At 38.2% G+C, this 23,528-nt stretch overlaps 13 non-coding genes across 13 annotated transcripts; all 13 read right to left on the reverse strand.

Annotated features, from left to right (window-relative positions):
- Window positions 1-7,927: 7,927 nt before the first annotated feature.
- On the reverse strand, window positions 7,928-8,001 carry TRNAN-GUU (transfer RNA asparagine (anticodon GUU)). Its single transcript has one exon. It is a non-coding gene; the product is annotated as a tRNA-Asn (tRNA).
- Window positions 8,002-8,886: 885 nt separating this feature from the next.
- Window positions 8,887-8,960, reverse strand: TRNAN-GUU (transfer RNA asparagine (anticodon GUU)). Its single transcript has one exon. It is a non-coding gene; the product is annotated as a tRNA-Asn (tRNA).
- Window positions 8,961-9,845: 885 nt separating this feature from the next.
- TRNAN-GUU (transfer RNA asparagine (anticodon GUU)) lies at window positions 9,846-9,919 on the reverse strand. Its single transcript has one exon. It is a non-coding gene; the product is annotated as a tRNA-Asn (tRNA).
- An 885-nt stretch (window positions 9,920-10,804) lies between these two features.
- TRNAN-GUU (transfer RNA asparagine (anticodon GUU)) lies at window positions 10,805-10,878 on the reverse strand. Its single transcript has one exon. It is a non-coding gene; the product is annotated as a tRNA-Asn (tRNA).
- Window positions 10,879-11,764: 886 nt separating this feature from the next.
- On the reverse strand, window positions 11,765-11,838 carry TRNAN-GUU (transfer RNA asparagine (anticodon GUU)). The gene has a single exon. It is a non-coding gene; the product is annotated as a tRNA-Asn (tRNA).
- An 885-nt stretch (window positions 11,839-12,723) lies between these two features.
- Window positions 12,724-12,797, reverse strand: TRNAN-GUU (transfer RNA asparagine (anticodon GUU)). Its single transcript has one exon. It is a non-coding gene; the product is annotated as a tRNA-Asn (tRNA).
- An 885-nt stretch (window positions 12,798-13,682) lies between these two features.
- Window positions 13,683-13,756, reverse strand: TRNAN-GUU (transfer RNA asparagine (anticodon GUU)). The gene has a single exon. It is a non-coding gene; the product is annotated as a tRNA-Asn (tRNA).
- Window positions 13,757-14,644: 888 nt separating this feature from the next.
- On the reverse strand, window positions 14,645-14,718 carry TRNAN-GUU (transfer RNA asparagine (anticodon GUU)). Its single transcript has one exon. It is a non-coding gene; the product is annotated as a tRNA-Asn (tRNA).
- A 936-nt stretch (window positions 14,719-15,654) lies between these two features.
- On the reverse strand, window positions 15,655-15,728 carry TRNAN-GUU (transfer RNA asparagine (anticodon GUU)). The gene has a single exon. It is a non-coding gene; the product is annotated as a tRNA-Asn (tRNA).
- Window positions 15,729-17,496: 1,768 nt separating this feature from the next.
- TRNAN-GUU (transfer RNA asparagine (anticodon GUU)) lies at window positions 17,497-17,570 on the reverse strand. The gene has a single exon. It is a non-coding gene; the product is annotated as a tRNA-Asn (tRNA).
- Window positions 17,571-19,851: 2,281 nt separating this feature from the next.
- Window positions 19,852-19,925, reverse strand: TRNAN-GUU (transfer RNA asparagine (anticodon GUU)). The gene has a single exon. It is a non-coding gene; the product is annotated as a tRNA-Asn (tRNA).
- An 886-nt stretch (window positions 19,926-20,811) lies between these two features.
- TRNAN-GUU (transfer RNA asparagine (anticodon GUU)) lies at window positions 20,812-20,885 on the reverse strand. The gene has a single exon. It is a non-coding gene; the product is annotated as a tRNA-Asn (tRNA).
- Window positions 20,886-22,654: 1,769 nt separating this feature from the next.
- TRNAN-GUU (transfer RNA asparagine (anticodon GUU)) lies at window positions 22,655-22,728 on the reverse strand. Its single transcript has one exon. It is a non-coding gene; the product is annotated as a tRNA-Asn (tRNA).
- Between the last annotated feature and the right edge of the window lie 800 nt (window positions 22,729-23,528).

Raw genomic sequence — 23,528 nt, forward strand, 5'->3', positions numbered from 1 at the left:
CGGCAATGCCTCACATGTGACCAAAAAATACCAGTTGGGTGCATGGCAGGACTCAGAAGGGAAGGAGTGATTTTTGGATTTTGCAGCACAGATTCTGGTGGAATGAATGGTGGGTGCTATGTTGCACCAATACAGTGGAACCCCCCCACAAGTCACCCCATTTTGCAAACTACACCCCTCAGGGAATTCATCTAGGGGTATAGTGTACATTTCAAACCCCCAGGGGTTTCACCAATTTTGATACAAGTGGGCAGTGAAAATGAAAAATTACATTTTTTTACACAAAAATGCAGTTCTGGCTCAAAATTTTTCATTTTCAGAAGGTATGAAGGAGAAAAAGCACCCCAAAATATGTGCCCCAATTTCTCCCGAGTACGGAAATGCCTCACATGTGACCAAAAAATACCAGTTGGGTGCATGGCAGGACTCAGAACGGAAGGAGTGATTTTTGGATTTTGCGGCTCAGATTCTGGTGGAATTTTGGTGGGTGCTATGTCGCATTAGCAAGACCCCCCAAGCACCAATACAGTGGAACCCCCCCACAAGTCACCCCATTTTGAAAACTACACCCCTCAGGGAATTCATCTAGGGGTATAGTGTACATTTCAAACCCCCAGGGGTTTCACCAATTTTGATACAAGTGGGCAGTGAAAATGAAAAATTACATTTTTTACACAAAAATGCAGTTCTGGCTCGAAATTTTTCATTTTCAGAAGGTATGAAGGAGAAAAAGCACCCCAAAATCTGTGCCCCAATTTCTCCCGAGTACGGCAATGCCTCACATGTGACCAAAAAATACCAGTTGGGTGCATGGCAGGACTCAGAACGGAAGGAGTGATTTTTGGATTTTGCAGCTCAGATTCTGGTGGAATTTTGGTGGGTGCTATGTCGCATTAGCAAGACCCCCCAAGCACCAATACAGTGGAACCCCCCCACAAGTCACCCCATTTTGAAAACTACACCCCTCAGGGAATTCATCTAGGGGTATAGTGTACATTTCAAACCCCCAGGGGTTTCACCAATTTTGATACAAGTGGGCAGTGAAAATGAAAAATTACATTTTTTTACACAAAAATGCAGTTCTGGCTCAAAATTTTTCATTTTCAGAAGGTATGAAGGAGAAAAAGCACCCCAAAATCTGTGCCCCAATTTCTCCCGAGTACGGAAATGCCTCACATGTGACCAAAAAATACCAGTTGGGTGCATGGCAGGACTCAGAACGGAAGGAGTGATTTTTGGATTTTGCAGCACAGATTTTGGTGGAATGAATGGTGGGTGCTATGTTGCACCAATACAGTGGAACCCCCCCACAAGTCACCCCATTTTGCAAAGTACACCCCTCAGGGAATTCATCTAGGGGTATAGTGTACATTTCAAACCCCCAGGGGTTTCACCAATTTTGATACAAGTGGGCAGTGAAAATGAAAAATTACATTTTTTTACACAAAAATGCAGTTCTGGCTCAAAATTTTTCATTTTCAGAAGGTATGAAGGAGACAAAGCACCCCAAAATCTGTGCCCCAATTTCTCCCGAGTACGGCAATGCCTCACATGTGACCAAAAAATACCATTTGGGTGCATGGCAGGACTCAGAAGGGAAGGAGTGATTTTTGGATTTTGCAGCTCAGATTCTGGTGGAATTTTGGTGGGTGCTATGTCGCATTAGCAAGACCCCCCAAGCACCAATACAGTGGAACCCCCCCACAAGTCACCCCATTTTGCAAACTACACCCCTCAGGGAATTCATCTAGGGGTATAGTGTACATTTCAAACCCCCAGGGGTTTCACCAATTTTGATACAAGTGGGCAGTGAACATGAAAAATTACATTTTTTACACAAAAATGCAGTTCTGGCTCAAAATTTTTCATTTTCAGAAGGTATGAAGGAGAAAAAGCACCCCAAAATCTGTGCCCCAATTTCTCCCGAGTACGGCAATGCCTCACATGTGACCAAAAAATACCAGTTGGGTGCATGGCAGGACTCAAAAGGGAAGGAGTGATTTTTGGATTTTGCAGCTCAGATTCTGGTGGAATTTTGGTGGGTGCTATGTCGCATTAGCAAGACCCCCCAAGCACCAATACAGTGGAACCCCCCCACAAGTGACCCCATTTTGCAAACTACACCCCTCAGGGAATTCATCTAGGGGTATAGTGTACATTTCAAACCCCCAGGGGTTTCACCAATTTTGATACAAGTGGGCAGTGAACATGAAAAATTACATTTTTTACACAAAAATGCAGTTCTGGCTCAAAATTTTTCATTTTCAGAAGGTATGAAGGAGAAAAAGCACCCCAAAATCTGTGCCCCAATTTCTCCCGAGTACGGCAATGCCTCACATGTGACCAAAAAATACCAGTTGGGTGCATGGCAGGACTCAGAAGGGAAGGAGTGATTTTTGGATTTTGCAGCACAGATTCTGGTGGAATGAATGGTGGGTGCTATGTTGCACCAATACAGTGGAACCCCCCCACAAGTCACCCCATTTTGCAAACTACACCCCTCAGGGAATTCATCTAGGGGTATAGTGTACATTTCAAACCCCCAGGGGTTTCACCAATTTTGATACAAGTGGGCAGTGAAAATGAAAAATTACATTTTTTTACACAAAAATGCAGTTCTGGCTCAAAATTTTTCATTTTCAGAAGGAATGAAGGAGACAAAGCACCCCAAAATCTGTGCCCCAATTTCTCCCGAGTACGGCAATGCCTCATGTGTGACCAAAAAGTGGCAGGACTCAGAAGGGAAGGAGTGATATTTGGATTTTGCAGCACAAATTCTGGTGGAATGATGGTGGGTGCTATGTCGCATTAGCAAGACCCCCAAAGCACCAATACAGTGGAACCCCCCCACAAGTGACCCCATTTTGCAAACTACACCCCTCAGGGAATTCATCTAGGGGTATAGTGTACATTTCAAACCCCCAGGGGTTTCACCAATTTTGATAAAACTGGGCAGTGAACATGAAAAATTACATTTTTTTACACAAAAATGCAGTTCTGGCTCAAAATTTTTCATTTTCACAAGGAATGAAGGAGACAAAGCACCCCAAAATCTGTGCCCCAATTTCTCCCGAGTACGGCAATGCCTCACATGTGACCAAAAAATACCAGTTGGGTGCATGGCAGGACTCAGAAGGGAAGGAGTGATTTTTGGATTTTGCGGCTCAGATTCTGGTGGAATGAATGGTGGGTGCTATGTGGCATTAGCAAGACCCCCGAAGCACGGTGAAATTATGAACCTAATATTCCTTAGATGTGTGGTATATTTTAAAACACTCCTTTATACATAGGCCGGGTTTGTCGGGGCAAGTGTCACACTGGAAAATAGTTTGCTTTCTTATTCCCTTTTTATAGCAAACTTTGCACCTTTTTTGTGTCCTGCCCTTTTTTCCAGTGGAGGGGATTTCATCAGGAAAATGCTGCCCTGGTACAATACGGGGGCCAGTACTAGAAGTACTGGGGCCCTCTGCCTGCTGGTTCCCAAATATTAGGCCCTTTATGACTTCCTCTTGAAAGTGCATAAATGTCCCCCTCTGGCCGGTAGAACGGAATAGCACGTAAGCGTTATACAGTGCCATCTGGATGATATACACGGCCACCTTCTTGTACCAGATTTTTGTTTTCCGCAGGGCACTGTACGGCTTCAGTACCTGATCTGAAAGATCCACTCCGCCCATGTACCTATTGTAATCCAGGATACAATTAGGTTTGGAGGTGTGGGTACTGGTACCTCGTACAGGGACGGAGGTGGTACTGTCTCCGTGAATTGTTGTCAGTATAAGGACATCCCTCTTGTCCTTATATTTGACCAACAACATATTTTCGTTGCATATTCCCCTGCTTTCACCCCTTCTCATTACTTGGGCAATGTGCGTTTTTGGGAGGCCTCTTTGGTTCTTGCGCACAGTACCGCAAGCTGCTGTACCTCTTGAACCAAGGGCCTTAAACAGGGGGATGCTAGTGTAAAAGTTATCCACATAGAGGTGATAACCTTTATCCAGGAAGGGGTGCACTAAATCCCAGACAATTTTCCCACTAACACCTACGAGGGAGGGGGGGCATTCTGGCGGTTGAATTCTTGAATCCTTCCCTTCATAAACCCTAAACCTGTGGGTGTACCCTGAGGTGCTTTCACACAGTTTATACATTTTTATGCCATACCTTGCCCTCTTACTGGGAAGGTACTGGCGGAATTTAACCCTTCCTTTAAAATGTATAAGGGACTCGTCGATACAAATAAATTTTTCAGGGATGTACACCTCTTCAAATTTGGCACTGAAATGATCAATGACCGGCCTGACTTTGAATAGCCGGTCAAAGGTGGGATCATCTCTGGGTGGGCACTGTGCATTATCGGTGTAATGTATAAATTTAAGAATTGTCTCAAATCGAGTCCGGGGCATGGCCATACGGTAAAATGGAGTACTGTACAGAACATCTGTACTCCAATATTGCCTAATTTCTGGCTTTTTTACTATGCCCATATGAAACACCAGACCCCAAAACGTCATCATCTCTACTGCATCTACAGGGGTCCACCTAGCAAATGATGACGTGGGGTTTTGAGCAATAAACTGCTGGGCATATAAATTAGTTTGGTCCACCATTAAATTTATAAAATCATCAGAGAAAAATAATTTGAAAAAGTCAATTTCTCTGAGACCTGTGGAATCAAATTGGATTCCTGGCATGGCCAAAAACTCAGGAACCTGGGGCTCAAAATTGTCTGGTGGTGGGGTCCATACTAGATCAATTATTGGGGGGGGAATCTCAGCTGATCTACGGGGGCGTCTTTGAGGGGGTCCCTCATCACCAGAGGAGGAAGAGGAGCTTAAGACGAATCCTTCAAATTCCCCGCTTGCATCACTGCCTGTGTCAGAGTCAGAGGCAAGCATGGCATATGCCTCCTCCACTGAATACATTCTCCTGGATGACTGGGAGGACATTTGGGAGGACATTTGGGAGGACATTTGGGATGCCATTTTTATTTTTGTGTTACTGGTAGTGAAATGTTTCAACACGTGTATAGTGTAGGGGGGGGTACAAACTTTATTTCAATCCGGGGGGTATGTAGTGTGTATGTGGTGCAGAAAAAAAAAAAAACTTTATACCAATAAAAAAAAAAAAAATGAAGGGGTTAAAAATAAAAAATTGAAGGGGTTAAAAAAAAAAAAAGGTCCTGCGCCAAAAATTGAGCACAGATGTTGGTCAGTAACGTCTGTCACTGAACAGCGCTCAAAGGCAACAGGAATCTGATCAAAAAAAAAAAAAATTGATCAACCCTGTGCCGAAAAAGCTGATCAGTGATGTACGTCACTGATCGGCGCACAGTGGCCACAGGACACCCACAAAATCAGTGTGTGTAAAAAAAAAATTAAAAAAAGACCCCACAGCACTCACAAAAAAAAAAAAAGGTGATCAGTGATGCGACACTGATTACCAGTGAGGGACAGCAGGTGCACAACCTTTGGTGCAACTGACAGTGCAACTGGCAGCAACTGACAGGTATATATATAAAAAAAAAAACCTCTGCGCCCCCAAAAAGTTGCTGATCAGCACAGATATACTGATCAGCACAAAAGGGGGGGTAGCAGACACAAAATATACACTCTCTATCACTCTCTGTCACTATCTCTCTCTATCTCTCTATCTCTCACTATCTCTCACTATCTATCACTCTAGGACACTGCAGCAGCAGCACTGACAGTTATATGTATAAAAAAAAACTGCACCCCCAAAAAGGGGGGGTAGCAGACACAAAATATACACTCTCTATCACTCTCTGTCACTATCTCTCTCTATCTCTCTATCTCTCACTATCTATCACTATCTATCACTCTATGACACTGCAGCAGCAGCACTGACAGTTATATATATAAAATAAAACCCCTGCACCCCCAAAAAGGGGGGGTAGCAGACACAAATCTCTCTATCTCTCTACCTCTCACTATCTATCACTATCTATCACTATCTATCACTGTATGACACTGCAGCAGCAGCACTGACAGTTATATATATATAGAAAACCCCTGCACCCCCAAAAAGGGGGGGTAGCAGACACAAAATATAGCTCTCTCTGTCACTATCTCTCTATCTCTCTCTATCTCTCTCTATCTCTCTCTCTATCTCTCTATCTCTCTATCACACTGCAGCAGCAGCAGGAAGTCTCAGGAAGTCAGATCCAGGAAGCGTCCAGCACGCTACAAGCAGTGATAAGGTGATCAGGTAAGGTATTTGCAAGGATCAGGTAAGTATTAGCAAGGATCAGGTCGGTATTCACGGCAGGCAGGCACGGTGACCGTTCTGCACGCTATTCCAGACCGGAATGGCGTCTGCAGCGCAGTCACCGTCAGTTTAAATGTCGCGCCTTGGCTGTGATTGGTCCGTGGGTCCCACGGACCAATCACAGCCTTGGGGGCAGGTGGGGTGAGGGTGGGGTGAGGTGTCATCGTCACCGATGACCCCCTCATGCCCCCTGACGCCCGGCGGTGATTGACACCTGTGTTACCGAGCGTCCGATTCGCTGGTAACACAGGAAAACGCTGTGAATGGCTGTTCACACTGAACAGCCAATCACAGCGATCGCCGACGGGGGGGCGACATCGCAGCCCCCCCTGGGCATGCAGGGACATGTCTGCTGTCAGGGACAGCAGACATCGTCCCTCTGTCACTGCGTCTCGAGACGCAGTGACAGTTTAAACTCATGACGTACATTTATGCCATGTGTCGGGAAGTACCTCCCGGCCATGACGTAAATGTACGTCAAATGTCGGGAAGGGGTTAAAGAGCTTTTGTAAGATTCTTTATCTACTGAAGAACAGAGGAGAAACATTGGTACTTTCTGATGAAGAGTGAAGCTTTCAGGAGCTTCTGTGACTTAAGATCAGGAACACTATACCACAAGAGGTGATTTAATGTTTTAACTTGTCAACATCTAGTTCTCCAAAATGTGACCAAAAAGTCGATTACGTCCCTGGGTTGGATTGAACCACCAACCTTTCGGTTAACAGCCGAACGCGCTAACCGATTGTGCCACAGAGACCCCTCTAAAGTTGTATCAAATTAGTGATCTAAAAATGATTTATTGAAATATGTGTAAAAGGCCAACATCTGGAGATCTTTTGTAAAACTCTTCCTCCATTGAAGAACAAAAAAACAAATTGGTACTTTCTTGTCAAGAGGTAAGCTTTCAGGAGCTGAAGCTGTTTATATGATTAGCAGAGTGGCGCAGCGGAAGCGTGCTGGGCCCATAACCCAGAGGTCGATGGATAGGAACCATCCTCTGCTATCTTTGTTTTTTTATAATTATTTGTTGATTAAACCAATACAAAACTGAGATTAATATTTTGGCTCAGTTCTATCTTTTTTATTATGTTAAAAAAGAGATTTAGTAAAACTGTTCATCCATTAAAGAACAAAGAAACACATTGGTACAAACACTAAAATGTGCTTCAATGGTTTCCTAAAAACTTACGTAATTAACTACTTTTAAGAGGAATTGTATCAGTGAAGTCTAGATATACTGCATAACAAGAGGTGGTTTTATGTTTTAACTCGTCTACCTAATTTTCTTCAAAATATGATCACACGGTCAAAAATATCCCTGGGTGGGATTAAACCACAAACCTTTGAGATAGAAACCAAATGTGCTGACTGATTGTTCCAAGTCAACAAAATAAGACTAGATTCAAGTTAGTACCATAAAAAAATTCCTAGACATAGATTTAATAGTCATTATTTTAAAGAGCTTTTGTAAGATTCTTTATCTACTGAAGAACAGAGGAGAAACATTGGTACTTTCTGATGAAGAGTGAAGCTTTCAGGAGCTTCTGTGACTTAAGATCAGGAACACTATACCACAAGAGGTGATTTCATGTTTTAACTTGTCAACATCTAGTTCTCCAAAATGTGACCAAAAAGTCACTTACGTCCCTGGGTGGGATTGAACCACCAACCTTTCGGTTAACAGCCGAACGCGCTAACCGATTGCGCCACAGAGACCCCTCTAAAGTTGTATCAAATTAGTGATCTAAAAATGATTTATTGAAATATGTGTCAAAGGCCAACATCTGGAGATCTTTTGTAAAACTCTTCCTCCATTGAAGAACAAAAAAACAAATTGGTACTTTCTTGTCAAGAGGTAAGCTTTCAGGAGCTGAAGCTGTTTATATGATTAGCAGAGTGGCGCAGCGGAAGCGTGCTGGGCCCATAACCCAGAGGTCGATGGATCGAAACCATCCTCTGCTATCTTTGTTTTTTTATAATTATTTGTTGATTAAACCAATACAAAACTGAGATTAATATTTTGGCTCAGTTCTATCTTTTTTATTATGTTAAAAAAGAGATTTAGTAAAACTGTTCATCCATTAAAGAACAAAGAAACACATTGGTACAAACACTAAAATGTGCTTCAATGGTTTCCTAAAAACTTACGTAATTAACTACTTTTAAGAGGAATTGTATCAGTGAAGTCTAGATATACTGCATAACAAGAGGTGGTTTTATGTTTTAACTTGTCTACCTAAGGTTCTTCAAAATATGATCACACGGTCAAAAATATCCCTGGGTGGGATTAAACCACAAACCTTTGAGATAGAAACCAAATGTGCTGACTGATTGTTCCAAGTCAACAAAATAAGACTAGATTCAAGTTAGTACCATAAAAAAATTCCTAGACATAGATTTAATAGTCATTATTTTAAAGAGCTTTTGTAAGATTCTTTATCTACTGAAGAACAGAGGAGAAACATTGGTACTTTCTGATGAAGAGTGAAGCTTTCAGGAGCTTCTGTGACTTAAGATCAGGAACACTATACCACAAGAGGTGATTTAATGTTTTAACTTGTCAACATCTAGTTCTCCAAAATGTGACCAAAAAGTCGATTACGTCCCTGGGTGGGATTGAACCACCAACCTTTCGGTTAACAGCCGAACGCGCTAACCGATTGCGCCACAGAGACCCCTCTAAAGTTGTATCAAATTAGTGATCTAAAAATGATTTATTGAAATATGTGTAAAAGGCCAACATCTGGAGATCTTTTGTAAAACTCTTCCTCCATTGAAGAACAAAAAAACAAATTGGTACTTTCTTGTCAAGAGGTAAGCTTTCAGGAGCTGAAGCTGTTTATATGATTAGCAGAGTGGCGCAGCGGAAGCGTGCTGGGCCCATAACCCAGAGGTCGATGGATAGGAACCATCCTCTGCTATCTTTGTTTTTTTATAATTATTTGTTGATTAAACCAATACAAAACTGAGATTAATATTTTGGCTCAGTTCTATCTTTTTTATTATGTTAAAAAAGAGATTTAGTAAAACTGTTCATCCATTAAAGAACAAAGAAACACATTGGTACAAACACTTAAATGTGCTTCAATGGTTTCCTAAAAACTTACGTAATTAACTACTTTTAAGAGGAATTGTATCAGTGAAGTCTAGATATACTGCATAACAAGAGGTGGTTTTATGTTTTAACTCGTCTACCTAATTTTCTTCAAAATATGATCACACGGTCAAAAATATCCCTGGGTGGGATTAAACCACAAACCTTTGAGATAGAAACCAAATGTGCTGACTGATTGTTCCAAGTCAACAAAATAAGACTAGATTCAAGTTAGTACCATAAAAAAATTCCTAGACATAGATTTAATAGTCATTATTTTAAAGAGCTTTTGTAAGATTCTTTATCTACTGAAGAACAGAGGAGAAACATTGGTACTTTCTGATGAAGAGTGAAGCTTTCAGGAGCTTCTGTGACTTAAGATCAGGAACACTATACCACAAGAGGTGATTTCATGTTTTAACTTGTCAACATCTAGTTCTCCAAAATGTGACCAAAAAGTCACTTACGTCCCTGGGTGGGATTGAACCACCAACCTTTCGGTTAACAGCCGAACGCGCTAACCGATTGCGCCACAGAGACCCCTCTAAAGTTGTATTAAATTAGTGATCTAAAAATGATTTATTGAAATATGTGTCAAAGGCCAACATCTGGAGATCTTTTGTAAAACTCTTCCTCCATTGAAGAACAAAAAAACAAATTGGTACTTTCTTGTCAAGAGGTAAGCTTTCAGGAGCTGAAGCTGTTTATATGATTAGCAGAGTGGCGCAGCGGAAGCATGCTGGGCCCATAACCCAGAGGTCGATGGATCAAAACCATCCTCTGCTATCTTTGTTTTTTTATAATTATTTGTTGATTAAACCAATACAAAACTGAGATTAATATTTTGGCTCAGTTCTATCTTTTTTATTATGTTAAAAAAGAGATTTAGTAAAACTGTTCATCCATTAAAGAACAAAGAAACACATTGGTACAAACACTAAAATGTGCTTCAATGGTTTCCTAAAAACTTACGTAATTAACTACTTTTAAGAGGAATTGTATCAGTGAAGTCTAGATATACTGCATAACAAGAGGTGGTTTTATGTTTTAACTTGTCTACCTAAGGTTCTTCAAAATATGATCACACGGTCAAAAATATCCCTGGGTGGGATTAAACCACAAACCTTTGAGATAGAAACCAAATGTGCTGACTGATTGTTCCAAGTCAACAAAATAAGACTAGATTCAAGTTAGTACCATAAAAAAATTCCTAGACATAGATTTAATAGTCATTATTTTAAAGAGCTTTTGTAAGATTCTTTATCTACTGAAGAACAGAGGAGAAACATTGGTACTTTCTGATGAAGAGTGAAGCTTTCAGGAGCTTCTGTGACTTAAGATCAGGAACACTATACCACAAGAGGTGATTTAATGTTTTAACTTGTCAACATCTAGTTCTCCAAAATGTGACCAAAAAGTCGATTACGTCCCTGGGTGGGATTGAACCACCAACCTTTCGGTTAACAGCCGAACGCGCTAACCGATTGCGCCACAGAGACCCCTCTAAAGTTGTATCAAATTAGTGATCTAAAAATGATTTATTGAAATATGTGTAAAAGGCCAACATCTGGAGATCTTTTGTAAAACTCTTCCTCCATTGAAGAACAAAAAAACAAATTGGTACTTTCTTGTCAAGAGGTAAGCTTTCAGGAGCTGAAGCTGTTTATATTATTAGCAGAGTGGCGCAGCGGAAGCGTGCTGGGCCCATAACCCAGAGGTCGATGGATCGAAACCATCCTCTGCTATCTTTGTTTTTTTATAATTATTTGTTGATTAAACCAATACAAAACTGAGATTAATATTTTGGCTCAGTTCTATCTTTTTTATTATGTTAAAAAAGAGATTTAGTAAAACTGTTCATCCATTAAAGAACAAAGAAACACATTGGTACAAACACTAAAATGTGCTTCAATGGTTTCCTGAAAAAATTACCTAATTAACTACTTTTAAGAGGAATTGTATCAGTGAAGTCTAGATATACTGCATAACAAGAGGTGGTTTTATGTTTTAACTTGTCTACCTAAGGTTCTTCAAAATATGATCACACGGTCAAAAATATCCCTGGGTGGGATTAAACCACAAACCTTTGAGATAGAAACCAAATGTGCTGACTGATTGTTCCAAGTCAACAAAATAAGACTAGATTCAAGTTAGTACCATAAAAAAATTCCTAGACATAGATTTAATAGTCATTAATTTAAAGAGCTTTTGTAAGATTCTTTATCTACTGAAGAACAGAGGAGAAACATTGGTACTTTCTGATGAAGAGTGAAGCTTTCAGGAGCTTCTGTGACTTAAGATCAGGAACACTATACCACAAGAGGTGATTTAATGTTTTAACTTGTCAACATCTAGTTCTCCAAAATGTGACCAAAAAGTCGATTACGTCCCTGGGTGGGATTGAACCACCAACCTTTCGGTTAACAGCCGAACACGCTAACCGATTGCGCCACAGAGACCCCTCTAAAGTTGTATCAAATTAGTGATCTAAAAATGATTTATTGAAATATGTGTAAAAGGCCAACATCTGGAGATCTTTTGTAAAACTCTTCCTCCATTGAAGAACAAAAAAACAAATTGGTACTTTCTTGTCAAGAGGTAAGCTTTCAGGAGCTGAAGCTGTTTATATGATTAGCAGAGTGGCGCAGCGGAAGCGTGCTGGGCCCATAACCCAGAGGTCGATGGATAGGAACCATCCTCTGCTATCTTTGTTTTTTTATAATTATTTGTTGATTAAACCAATACAAAACTGAGATTAATATTTTGGCTCAGTTCTATCTTTTTTATTATGTTAAAAAAGAGATTTAGTAAAACTGTTCATCCATTAAAGAACAAAGAAACACATTGGTACAAACACTAAAATGTGCTTCAATGGTTTCCTAAAAACTTACGTAATTAACTACTTTTAAGAGGAATTGTATCAGTGAAGTCTAGATATACTGCATAACAAGAGGTGGTTTTATGTTTTAACTTGTCTACCTAAGGTTCTTCAAAATATGATCACACGGTCAAAAATATCCCTGGGTGGGATTAAACCACAAACCTTTGAGATAGAAACCAAATGTGCTGACTGATTGTTCCAAGTCAACAAAATAAGACTAGATTCAAGTTAGTACCATAAAAAAATTCCTAGACATAGATTTAATAGTCATTATTTTAAAGAGCTTTTGTAAGATTCTTTATCTACTGAAGAACAGAGGAGAAACATTGGTACTTTCTGATGAAGAGTGAAGCTTTCAGGAGCTTCTGTGACTTAAGATCAGGAACACTATACCACAAGAGGTGATTTCATGTTTTAACTTGTCAACATCTAGTTCTCCATAATGTGACCAAAAAGTCGATTACGTCCCTGGGTGGGATTGAACCACCAACCCTTCGGTTAACAGCCGAACGCGCTAACCGATTGCGCCACAGAGACCCCTCTAAAGTTGTATCAAATTAGTGATCTAAAAATGATTTATTGAAATATGTGTAAAAGGCCAACATCTGGAGATCTTTTGTAAAACTCTTCCTCCATTGAAGAACAAAAAAACAAATTGGTACTTTCTTGTCAAGAGGTAAGCTTTCAGGAGCTGAAGCTGTTTATATGATTAGCAGAGTGGCGCAGCGGAAGCGTGCTGGGCCCATAACCCAGAGGTCGATGGATCGAAACCATCCTCTGCTATCTTTGTTTTTTTATAATTATTTGTTGATTAAACCAATACAAAACTGAGATTAATATTTTGGCTCAGTTCTATCTTTTTTATTATGTTAAAAAAGAGATTTAGTAAAACTGTTCATCCATTAAAGAACAAAGAAACACATTGGTACAAACACTAAAATGTGCTTCAATGGTTTCCTAAAAACTTACGTAATTAACTACTTTTAAGAGGAATTGTATCAGTGAAGTCTAGATATACTGCATAACAAAGGGTGGTTTTATGTTTTAACTTGTCTACCTAAGGTTCTTCAAAATATGATCACACGGTCAAAAATATCCCTGGGTGGGATTAAACCACAAACCTTTGAGATAGAAACCAAATGTGCTGACTGATTGTTCCAAGTCAACAAAATAAGACTAGATTCAAGTTAGTACCATAAAAAAATTCCTAGACATAGATTTAATAGTCATTATTTTAAAGAGCTTTTGTAAGATTCTTTATCTACTGAAGAACAGAGGAGAAACATTGGTACTTTCTGATGAAGAGTGAAGCTTTCTGGAGCTTCTGTGACTTAAGATCAGGAACACTATACCACAAGAGGTGATTTAATGTTTTAACTTGTCAACATCTAGTTCTCCAAAATGTGACCAAAAAGTCGATTACGTCCCTGGGTGGGATTGAACCACCAACCTTTCGGTTAACAGCCGAACGCGCTAACCGATTGTGCCACAGAGACCCCTCTAAAGTTGTATCAAATTAGTGATCTAAAAATGATTTATTGAAATATGTGTAAAAGGCCAACATCTGGAGATCTTTTGTAAAACTCTTCCTCCATTGAAGAACAAAAAAACAAATTGGTACTTTCTTGTCAAGAGGTAAGCTTTCAGGAGCTGAAGCTGTTTATATGATTAGCAGAGTGGCGCAGCGGAAGCGTGCTGGGCCCATAACCCAGAGGTCGATGGATCGAAACCATCCTCTGCTATCTTTGTTTTTTTTTATAATTATTTGTTGATTAAACCAATACAAAACTGAGATTAATATTTTGGCTCAGTTCTATCTTTTTTATTATGTTAAAAAAGAGATTTAGTAAAACTGTTCATCCATTAAAGAACAAAGAAACACATTGGTACAAACACTAAAATGTGCTTCAATGGTTTCCTAAAAAACTTACCTAATTAACTACTTTTAAGAGGAATTGTATCAGAGAAGTCTAGATATACTGCATAACAAGAGGTGGTTTTATGTTTTAACTTGTCTACCTAAGGTTCTTCAAAATATGATCACAAGGTCAAAAATATCCCAGGGTGGGATTAAACCACAAACCTTTGAGATAGAAACCAAATGTGCTGACTGATTGTTCCAAGTCAACAAAATAAGACTAGATTCAAGTTAGTACCATAAAAAAATTCCTAGACATAGATTTAATAGTCATTATTTTAAAGAGCTTTTGTAAGATTCTTTATCTACTGAAGAACAGAGGAGAAACATTGGTACTTTCTGATGAAGAGTGAAGCTTTCAGGAGCTTCTGTGACTTAAGATCAGGAACACTATACCACAAGAGGTGATTTAATGTTTTAACTTGTCAACATCTAGTTCTCCAAAATGTGACCATAAAGTCGATTACGTCCCTGGGTGGGATTGAACCACCAACCTTTCGGTTAACAGCCGAACGCGCTAACCGATTGCGCCACAGAGACCCCTCTAAAGTTGTAACAGCCGAACGCGCTAACCGATTGCGCCACAGAGACCCCTCTAAAGTTGTATCAAATTAGTGATCTAAAAATGATTTATTGAAATATGTGTAAAAGGCCAACATCTGGAGATCTTTTGTAAAACTCTTCCTCCATTGAAGAACAAAAAAACAAATTGGTACTTTCTTGTCAAGAGGTAAGCTTTCAGGAGCTGAAGCTGTTTATATGATTAGCAGAGTGGCGCAGCGGAAGCGTGCTGGGCCCATAACCCAGAGGTCGATGGATTGAAACCATCCTCTGCTATCTTTGTTTTTTTATAATTATTTGTTGATTAAACCAATACAAAACTGAGATTAATATTTTGGCTCAGTTCTATCTTTTTTATTATGTTAAAAAAGAGATTTAGTAAAACTGTTCATCCATTAAAGAACAAAGAAACACATTGGTACAAACACTTAAATGTGCTTCAATGGTTTCCTAAAAACTTACCTAATTAACTACTTTTAAGAGGAATTGTATCAGAGAAGTCTAGATATACTGCATAACAAGAGGTGGTTTTATGTTTTAACTTGTCTACCTAAGGTTCTTCAAAATATGATCACAAGGTCAAAAATATCCCAGGGTGGGATTAAACCACAAACCTTTGAGATAGAAACCAAATGTGCTGACTGATTGTTCCAAGTCAACAAAATAAGACTAGATTCAAGTTAGTACCATAAAAAAATTCCTAGACATAGATTTAATAGTCATTATTTTAAAGAACTTTTGTAAGATTCTTTATCTACTGAAGAACAGAGGAGAAACATTGGTACTTTCTGATGAAGAGTGGAGCTTTCAGGAGCTTCTGTGACTTAAGATCAGGAACACTATACCACAAGAGGTGATTTAATGTTTTAACTTGTCAACATCTAGTTCTCCAAAATGTGACCAAAAAGTCGATTACGTCCCTGGGTGGGATTGAACCACCAACCTTTCGGTTAACAGCCGAACACGCTAACCGATTGCGCCACAGAGACCCCTCTAAAGTTGTATCAAATTAGTGATCTAAAAATGATTTATTGAAATATGTGTCAAAGGCCAACATCTGGAGATCTTTTGTAAAACTCTTCCTCCATTGAAGAACAAAAAAACAAATTGGTACTTTCTTGTCAAGAGGTAAGCTTTCAGGAGCTGAAGCTGTTTATATGATTAGCAGAGTGGCGCAGCGGAAGCGTGCTGGGCCCATAACCCAGAAGTCGATGGATTGAAACCATCCTCTGCTATCTTTGTTTTTTTTATAATTATTTGTTGATTAAACCAATACAAAACTGAGATTAATATTTTGGCTCAGTTCTATCTTTTTTATTATGTTAAAAAAGAGATTTAGTAAAACTGTTCATCCATTAAAGAACAAAGAAACACATTGGTACAAACACTAAAATGTGCTTCAATGGTTTCCTAAAAACTTACCTAATTAACTACTTTTAAGAGGAATTGTATCAGAGAAGTCTAGATATACTGCATAACAAGAGGTGGTTTTATGTTTTAACTTGTCTACCTAAGGTTCTTCAAAATATGATCACAAGGTCAAAAATATCCCAGGGTGGGATTAAACCACAAACCTTTGAGATAGAAACCAAATGTGCTGACTGATTGTTCCAAGTCAACAAAATAAGACTAGATTCAAGTTAGTACCATAAAAAAATTCCTAGACATAGATTTAATAGTCATTATTTTAAAGAGCTTTTGTAAGATTCTTTATCTACTGAAGAACAGAGGAGAAACATTGGTACTTTCTGATGAAGAGTGAAGCTTTCAGGAGCTTCTGTGACTTAAGATCAGGAACACTATACCACAAGAGGTGATTTAATGTTTTAACTTGTCAACATCTAGTTCTCCAAAATGTGACCAAAAAGTCGATTACGTCCCTGGGTGGGATTGAACCACCAACCTTTCGGTTAACAGCCGAACGCGCCACAGAGACCCCTCTAAAGTTGTATCAAATTAGTGATCTAAAAATGATTTATTCTTTAAATATCCCTGGGTGGGATTAAACCACAAACCTTTGAGATAGAAACCAAATGTGCTGACTGATTGTTCCAAGTCAACAAAATAAGACTAGATTCAAGTTAGTACCATAAAAAAATTCCTAGACTTAGATTTAATAGTCATTATTTTAAAGAGCTTTTGTAAGATTCTTTATCTACTGAAGAACAGAGGAGAAACAATGGTACTTTCTGATGAAGAGTGAAGCTTTCAGGAGCTTCTGTGACTTAAGATCAGGAACACTATACCACAAGAGGTGATTTAATGTTTTAACTTGTCAACATCTAGTTCTCCAAAATGTGACCAAAAAGTCGATTACGTCCCTGGGTGGGATTGAACCACCAACCTTTCGGTTAACAGCCGAACGCGCCACAGAGACCCCTCTAAAGTTGTATCAAATTAGTGATCTAAAAATGATTTATTCTTTAAATATCCCTGGGTGGGATTAAACCACAAACCTTTGAGATAGAAACCAAATGTGCTGACTGATTGTTCCAAGTCAACAAAATAAGACAAGATTCAAGTTAGTACCATAAAAAAATTCCTAGACATAGATTTAATAGTCATTATTTTAAAGAGCTTTTGTAAGATTCTTTATCTACTGAAGAACAGAGGAGAAACAATGGTTCTTTCTGATGAAGAGTGAAGCTTTCAGGAGCTTCTGTGACTTAAGATCAGGAACACTATACCACAAGAGGTGATTTAATGTTTTAACTTGTCAACATCTAGTTCTCCAAAATGTGACCAAAAAGTCAATTACGTCCCTGGGTGGGATTGAACCACCAACCTTTCGGTTAACAGCCGAACACGCTAACCGATTGCGCCACAGAGACCCCTCTAAACTTGTATCAAATTAGTGATCTAAAAATGATTTATTGAAATATGTGTAAAAGGCCAACATCTGGAGATCTTTTGTAAAACTCTTCCTCCATTGAGTAACAAAAAAACAAATTGGTACTTTCTTGTCAAGAGGTAAGCTTTCAGGAGCTGAAGCTGTTTATATGATTAGCAGAGTGGCGCAGCGGAAGCGTGCTGGGCCCATAACCCAGAGGTCGATGGATCGAAACCATCCTCTGCTATCTTTGTTTTTTTTATAATTATTTGTTGATTAAACCAATACAAAACTGAGATTAATATTTTGGCTCAGTTCTATCTTTTTTATTATGTTAAAAAAGAGATTTAGTAAAACTGTTCATCCATTAAAGAACAAAGAAACACATTGGTACAAACACTAAAATGTGCTTCAATAGTTTCCTAAAAACTTACCTAATTAACTACTTTTAAGAGGAATTGTATCAGAGAAGTCTAGATATACTGCATAACAAGAGGTGGTTTTATGTTTTAACTTGTCTACCTAAGGTTCTTCAAAATATGATCACAAGGTCAAAAATATCCCAGGGTGGGATTAAACCACAAACCTTTGAGATAGAAACCAAATGTGCTGACTGATTGTTCCAAGTCAACAAAATAAGACTAGATTCAAGTTAGTACCATAAAAAAATTCCTAGACATAGATTTAATAGTCATTATTTTAAAGAGCTTTTGTAAGATTCTTTATCTACTGAAGAACAGAGGAGAAACATTGGTACTTTCTGATGAAGAGTGAAGCTTTCAGGAGCTTCTGTGACTTAAGATCAGGAACACTATACCACAAGAGGTGATTTAATGTTTTAACTTGTCAACATCTAGTTCTCCAAAATGTGACCAAAAAGTCGATTACGTCCCTGGGTGGGATTGAACCACCAACCTTTCGGTTAACAGCCGAACGCACTAACCGATTGCGCCACAGAGACCCCTCTAAAGTTGTATCAAATTAGTGATCTAAAAATGATTTATTGAAATATGTGTAAAAGGCCAACATCTGGAGATCTTTTGTAAAACTCTTCCTCCATTGAAGAACAAAAAAACAAATTGGTACTTTCTTGTCAAGGGGTAAGCTTTCAGGAGCTGAAGCTGTTTATATGATTAGCAAAGTGGCGCAGCGAAGGCGTGCTGGGCCCAAAAGGTCGATGGATCGAAACCATCCTCTGCCATCTTTGTTTTTTTATAATTATTTGTTGATTAAACCAATACAAAACTGAGATTAATATTTTGGCTCAGTTCTATCTTTTTTATTATGTTAAAAAAGAGATTTAGTAAAACTGTTCATCCATTAAAGAACAAAGAAACACATTGGTACAAACACTAAAAATGTGCTTCAATGGTTTCCTAAAAACTTACCTAATTAACTACTTTTAAGAGGAATTGTATCAGAGAAGTCTAGATATACTGCATAACAAGAGGTGGTTTTACGTTTTAACTTGTCTACCTAAGGTTCTTCAAAATATGATCACAAGGTCAAAAATATCCCTGGGTGGGATTAAACCACAAACCTTTGAGATAGAAACCAAATGTGCTGACTGTTTGTTCCAAGTCAACAAAATAAGACTAGATTCGAATTAGTACCATAAAAAAATTCCTAGACATAGATTTAATAGTCATTATTTTAAAGAGCTTTTGTAAGATTCTTTATCTACTGAAGAACAGAGGAGAAACATTGGTACTTTCTGATGAAGAGTGAAGCTTTCAGGAGCTTCTGTGACTTAAGATCAGGAACACTATACCACAAGAGGTGATTTAATGTTTTAACTTGTCAACATCTAGTTCTCCAAAATGTGACCAAAAAGTCGATTACGTCCCTGGGTGGGATTGAACCACCAACCTTTCGGTTAACAGCCGAACGCGCCACAGAGACCCCTCTAAAGTTGTATCAAATTAGTGATCTAAAAATGATTTATTCTTTAAATATCCCTGGGTGGGATTAAACCACAAACCTTTGAGATAGAAACCAAATGTGCTGACTGATTGTTCCAAGTCAACAAAATAAGACTAGATTCAAGTTAGTACCATAAAAAAATTCCTAGACATAGATTTAATAGTCATTATTTTAAAGAGCTTTTGTAAGATTCTTTATCTACTGAAGAACAGAGGAGAAACATTGGTACTTTCTGATGAAGAGTGAAGCTTTCAGGAGCTTCTGTGACTTAAGATCAGGAACACTGTACCACAAGAGGTGATTTAATGTTTTAACTTGTCAACATCTAGTTCTCCAAAATGTGACCAAAAAGTCGATTACGTCCCTGGGTGGGATTGAACCACCAACCTTTCGGTTAACAGCCGAACACGCTAACCGATTGCGCCACAGAGACCCCTCTAAACTTGTATCAAATTAGTGATCTAAAAATGATTTATTGAAATATGTGTAAAAGGCCAACATCTGGAGATCTTTTGTAAAACTCTTCCTCCATTGAGTAACAAAAAAACAAATTGGTACTTTCTTGTCAAGAGGTAAGCTTTCAGGAGCTGAAGCTGTTTATATGATTAGCAGAGTGGCGCAGCGGAAGCGTGCTGGGCCCATAACCCAGAGGTCGATGGATCGAAACCATCCTCTGTTATCTTTGTTTTTTTTATAATTATTTGTTGATTAAACCAATACAAAACTGAGATTAATATTTTGGCTCAGTTCTATCTTTTTTATTATGTTAAAAAAGAGATTTAGTAAAACTGTTCATCCATTAAAGAACAAAGAAACACATTGGTACAAACACTTAAATGTGCTTCAATGGTTTCCTAAAAACTTACCTAATTAACTACTTTTAAGAGGAATTGTATCAGAGAAGTCTAGATATACTGCATAACAAGAGGTGGTTTTATGTTTTAACTTGTCTACCTAAGGTTCTTCAAAATATGATCACAAGGTCAAAAATATCCCTGGGTGGGATTAAACCACAAACCTTTGAGATAGAAACCAAATGTGCTGACTGATTGTTCCAAGTCAACAAAATAAGACTAGATTCAAGTTAGTACCATAAAAAAATTCCTAGACATAGATTTAATAGTCATTATTTTAAAGAGCTTTTGTAAGATTCTTTATCTACTGAAGAACAGAGGAGAAACATTGGTACTTTCTGATGAAGAGTGAAGCTTTCAGGAGCTTCTGTGACTTAAGATCAGGAACACTATACCACAAGAGGTGATTTAATGTTTTAACTTGTCAACATCTAGTTCTCCAAAATGTGACCAAAAAGTCGATTACGTCCCTGGGTGGGATTGAACCACCAACCTTTCGGTTAACAGCCGAACGCGCTAACCGATTGCGCCACAGAGACCCCTCGAAAGTTGTATCAAATTAGTGATCTAAAAATGATTTATTGAAATATGTGTAAAAGGCCAACATCTGGAGATCTTTTGTAAAACTCTTCCTCCATTGAAGAACAAAAAAACAAATTGGTACTTTCTTGTCAAGAGGTAAGCTTTCAGGAGCTGAAGCTGTTTATATGATTAGCAGAGTGGCGCAGCGGAAGCGTGCTGGGCCCATAACCCAGAGGTCGATGGATCGAAACCATCCTCTGCTATCTTTGTTTTTTTTATAATTATTTGTTGATTAAACCAATACAAAACTGAGATTAATATTTTGGCTCAGTTCTATCTTTTTTATTATGTTAAAAAAGAGATTTAGTAAAACTGTTCATCAATTAAAGAACAAAGAAACACATTGGTACAAACACTTAAATGTGCTTCAATGGTTTCCTAAAAACACTACCTAATTAACTACTTTTAAGAGGAATTGTATCAGAGAAGTCTAGATATACTGCATAACAAGAGGTGGTTTTATGTTTTAACTTGTCTACCTAAGGTTCTTCAAAATATGATCACAAGGTCAAAAATATCCCAGGGTGGGATTAAACCACAAACCTTTGAGATAGAAACCAAATGTGCTGACTGATTGTTCCAAGTCAACAAAACAAGACTAGATTCAAGTTAGTACCATAAAAAAATTCCTAGACATAGATTTAATAGTCATTATTTTAAAGAGCTTTTGTAAGATTCTTTATCTACTGAAGAACAGAGGAGAAACATTGGTACTTTCTGATGAAGAGTGAAGCTTTCAGGAGCTTCTGTGACTTAAGATCAGGAACACTATACCACAAGAGGTGATTTAATGTTTTAACTTGTCAACATCTAGTTCTCCAAAATGTGACCAAAAAGTCGATTACGTCCCTGGGTGGGATTGAACCACCAACCTTTCGGTTAACAGCCGAACGCGCCACAGAGACCCCTCTAAAGTTGTATCAAATTAGTGATCTAAAAATGATTTATTCTTTAAATATCCCTGGGTGGGATTAAACCACAAACCTTTGAGATAGAAACCAAATGTGCTGACTGATTGTTCCAAGTCAACAAAATAAGACTAGATTCAAGTTAGTACCATAAAAAAATTCCTAGACATAGATTTAATAGTCATTATTTTAAAGAGCTTTTGTAAGATTCTTTATCTACTGAAGAACAGAGGAGAAACAATGGTACTTTCTGATGAAGAGTGAAGCTTTCAGGAGCTTCTGTGACTTAAGATCAGGAACACTATACCACAAGAGGTGATTTAATAATTTAACTTGTCAACATCTAGTTCTCCAAAATGTGACCAAAAAGTCGATTACGTCCCTGGGTGGGATTGAACCACCAACCTTTCGGTTAACAGCCGAACGCGCCACAGAGACCCCTCTAAAGTTGTATCAAATTAGTGATCTAAAAATGATTTATTCTTTAAATATCCCTGGGTGGGATTAAACCACAAACCTTTGAGATAGAAACCAAATGTGCTGACTGATTGTTCCAAGTCAACAAAATAAGACAAGATTCAAGTTAGTACCATAAAAAAATTCCTAGACATAGATTTAATAGTCATTATTTTAAAGAGCTTTTGTAAGATTCTTTATCTACTGAAGAACAGAGGAGAAACATTGGTACTTTCTGATGAAGAGTGAAGCTTTCAGGAGCTTCTGTGACTTAAGATCAGGAACACTATACCACAAGAGGTGATTTAATGTTTTAACTTGTCAACATCTAGTTCTCCATAATGTGACCAAAAAGTCGATTACGTCCCTGGATGGGATTGAACCACCAACCCTTCGGTTAACAGCCGAACGCGCTAACCGATTGCGCCACAGAGACCCCTCTAAAGTTGTATCAAATTAGTGATCTAAAAATGATTTATTGAAATATGTGTAAAAGGCCAACATCTGGAGATCTTTTGTAAAACTCTTCCTCCATTGAAGAACAAAAAAACAAATTGGTACTTTCGTGTCAAGAGGTAAGCTTTCAGGAGCTGAAGCTGTTTATATGATTAGCAGAGTGGTGCAGCGGAAGCGTGCTGGGCCCATAACCCAGAGGTCGATGGATCGAAACCATCCTCTGCTATCTTTGTTTTTTTATAATTATTTGTTGATTAAACCAATACAAAACTGAGATTAATATTTTGGCTCAGTTCTATCTTTTTTATTATGTTAAAAAAGAGATTTAGTAAAACTGTTCATCCATTAAAGAACAAAGAAACACATTGGTACAAACACTAAAATGTGCTTCAATGGTTTCCTAAAAACTTACCTAATTAACTACTTTTAAGAGGAATTGTATCATAGAAGTCCAGATATACTGCATAACAAGAGGTGGTTTTATGTTTTAACTTGTCTACCTAAGGTTCTTCAAAATATGATCACACGGTCAAAAATATCCCTGGGTGGGATTAAACCACAAATCTTTGAGATAGAAACCAAATGTGCTGACTGATTGTTCCAAGTCAACAAAATAAGACTAGATTCAAGTTAGTACCATAAAAAAATTCCTAGACATAGATTTAATAGTCATTATTTTAAAGAGCTTTTGTAAGATTCTTTATCTACTGAAGAACAGAGGAGAAACATTGGTACTTTCTGATGAAGAGTGAAGCTTTCAGGAGCTTCTGTGACTTAAGA

The sequence above is a fragment of the Crinia signifera genome, chromosome 3 (assembly GCF_055691185.1).
Source record: "Crinia signifera chromosome 3, ASM5569118v1, whole genome shotgun sequence".
NCBI lineage: Eukaryota > Metazoa > Chordata > Amphibia > Anura > Myobatrachidae > Crinia > Crinia signifera.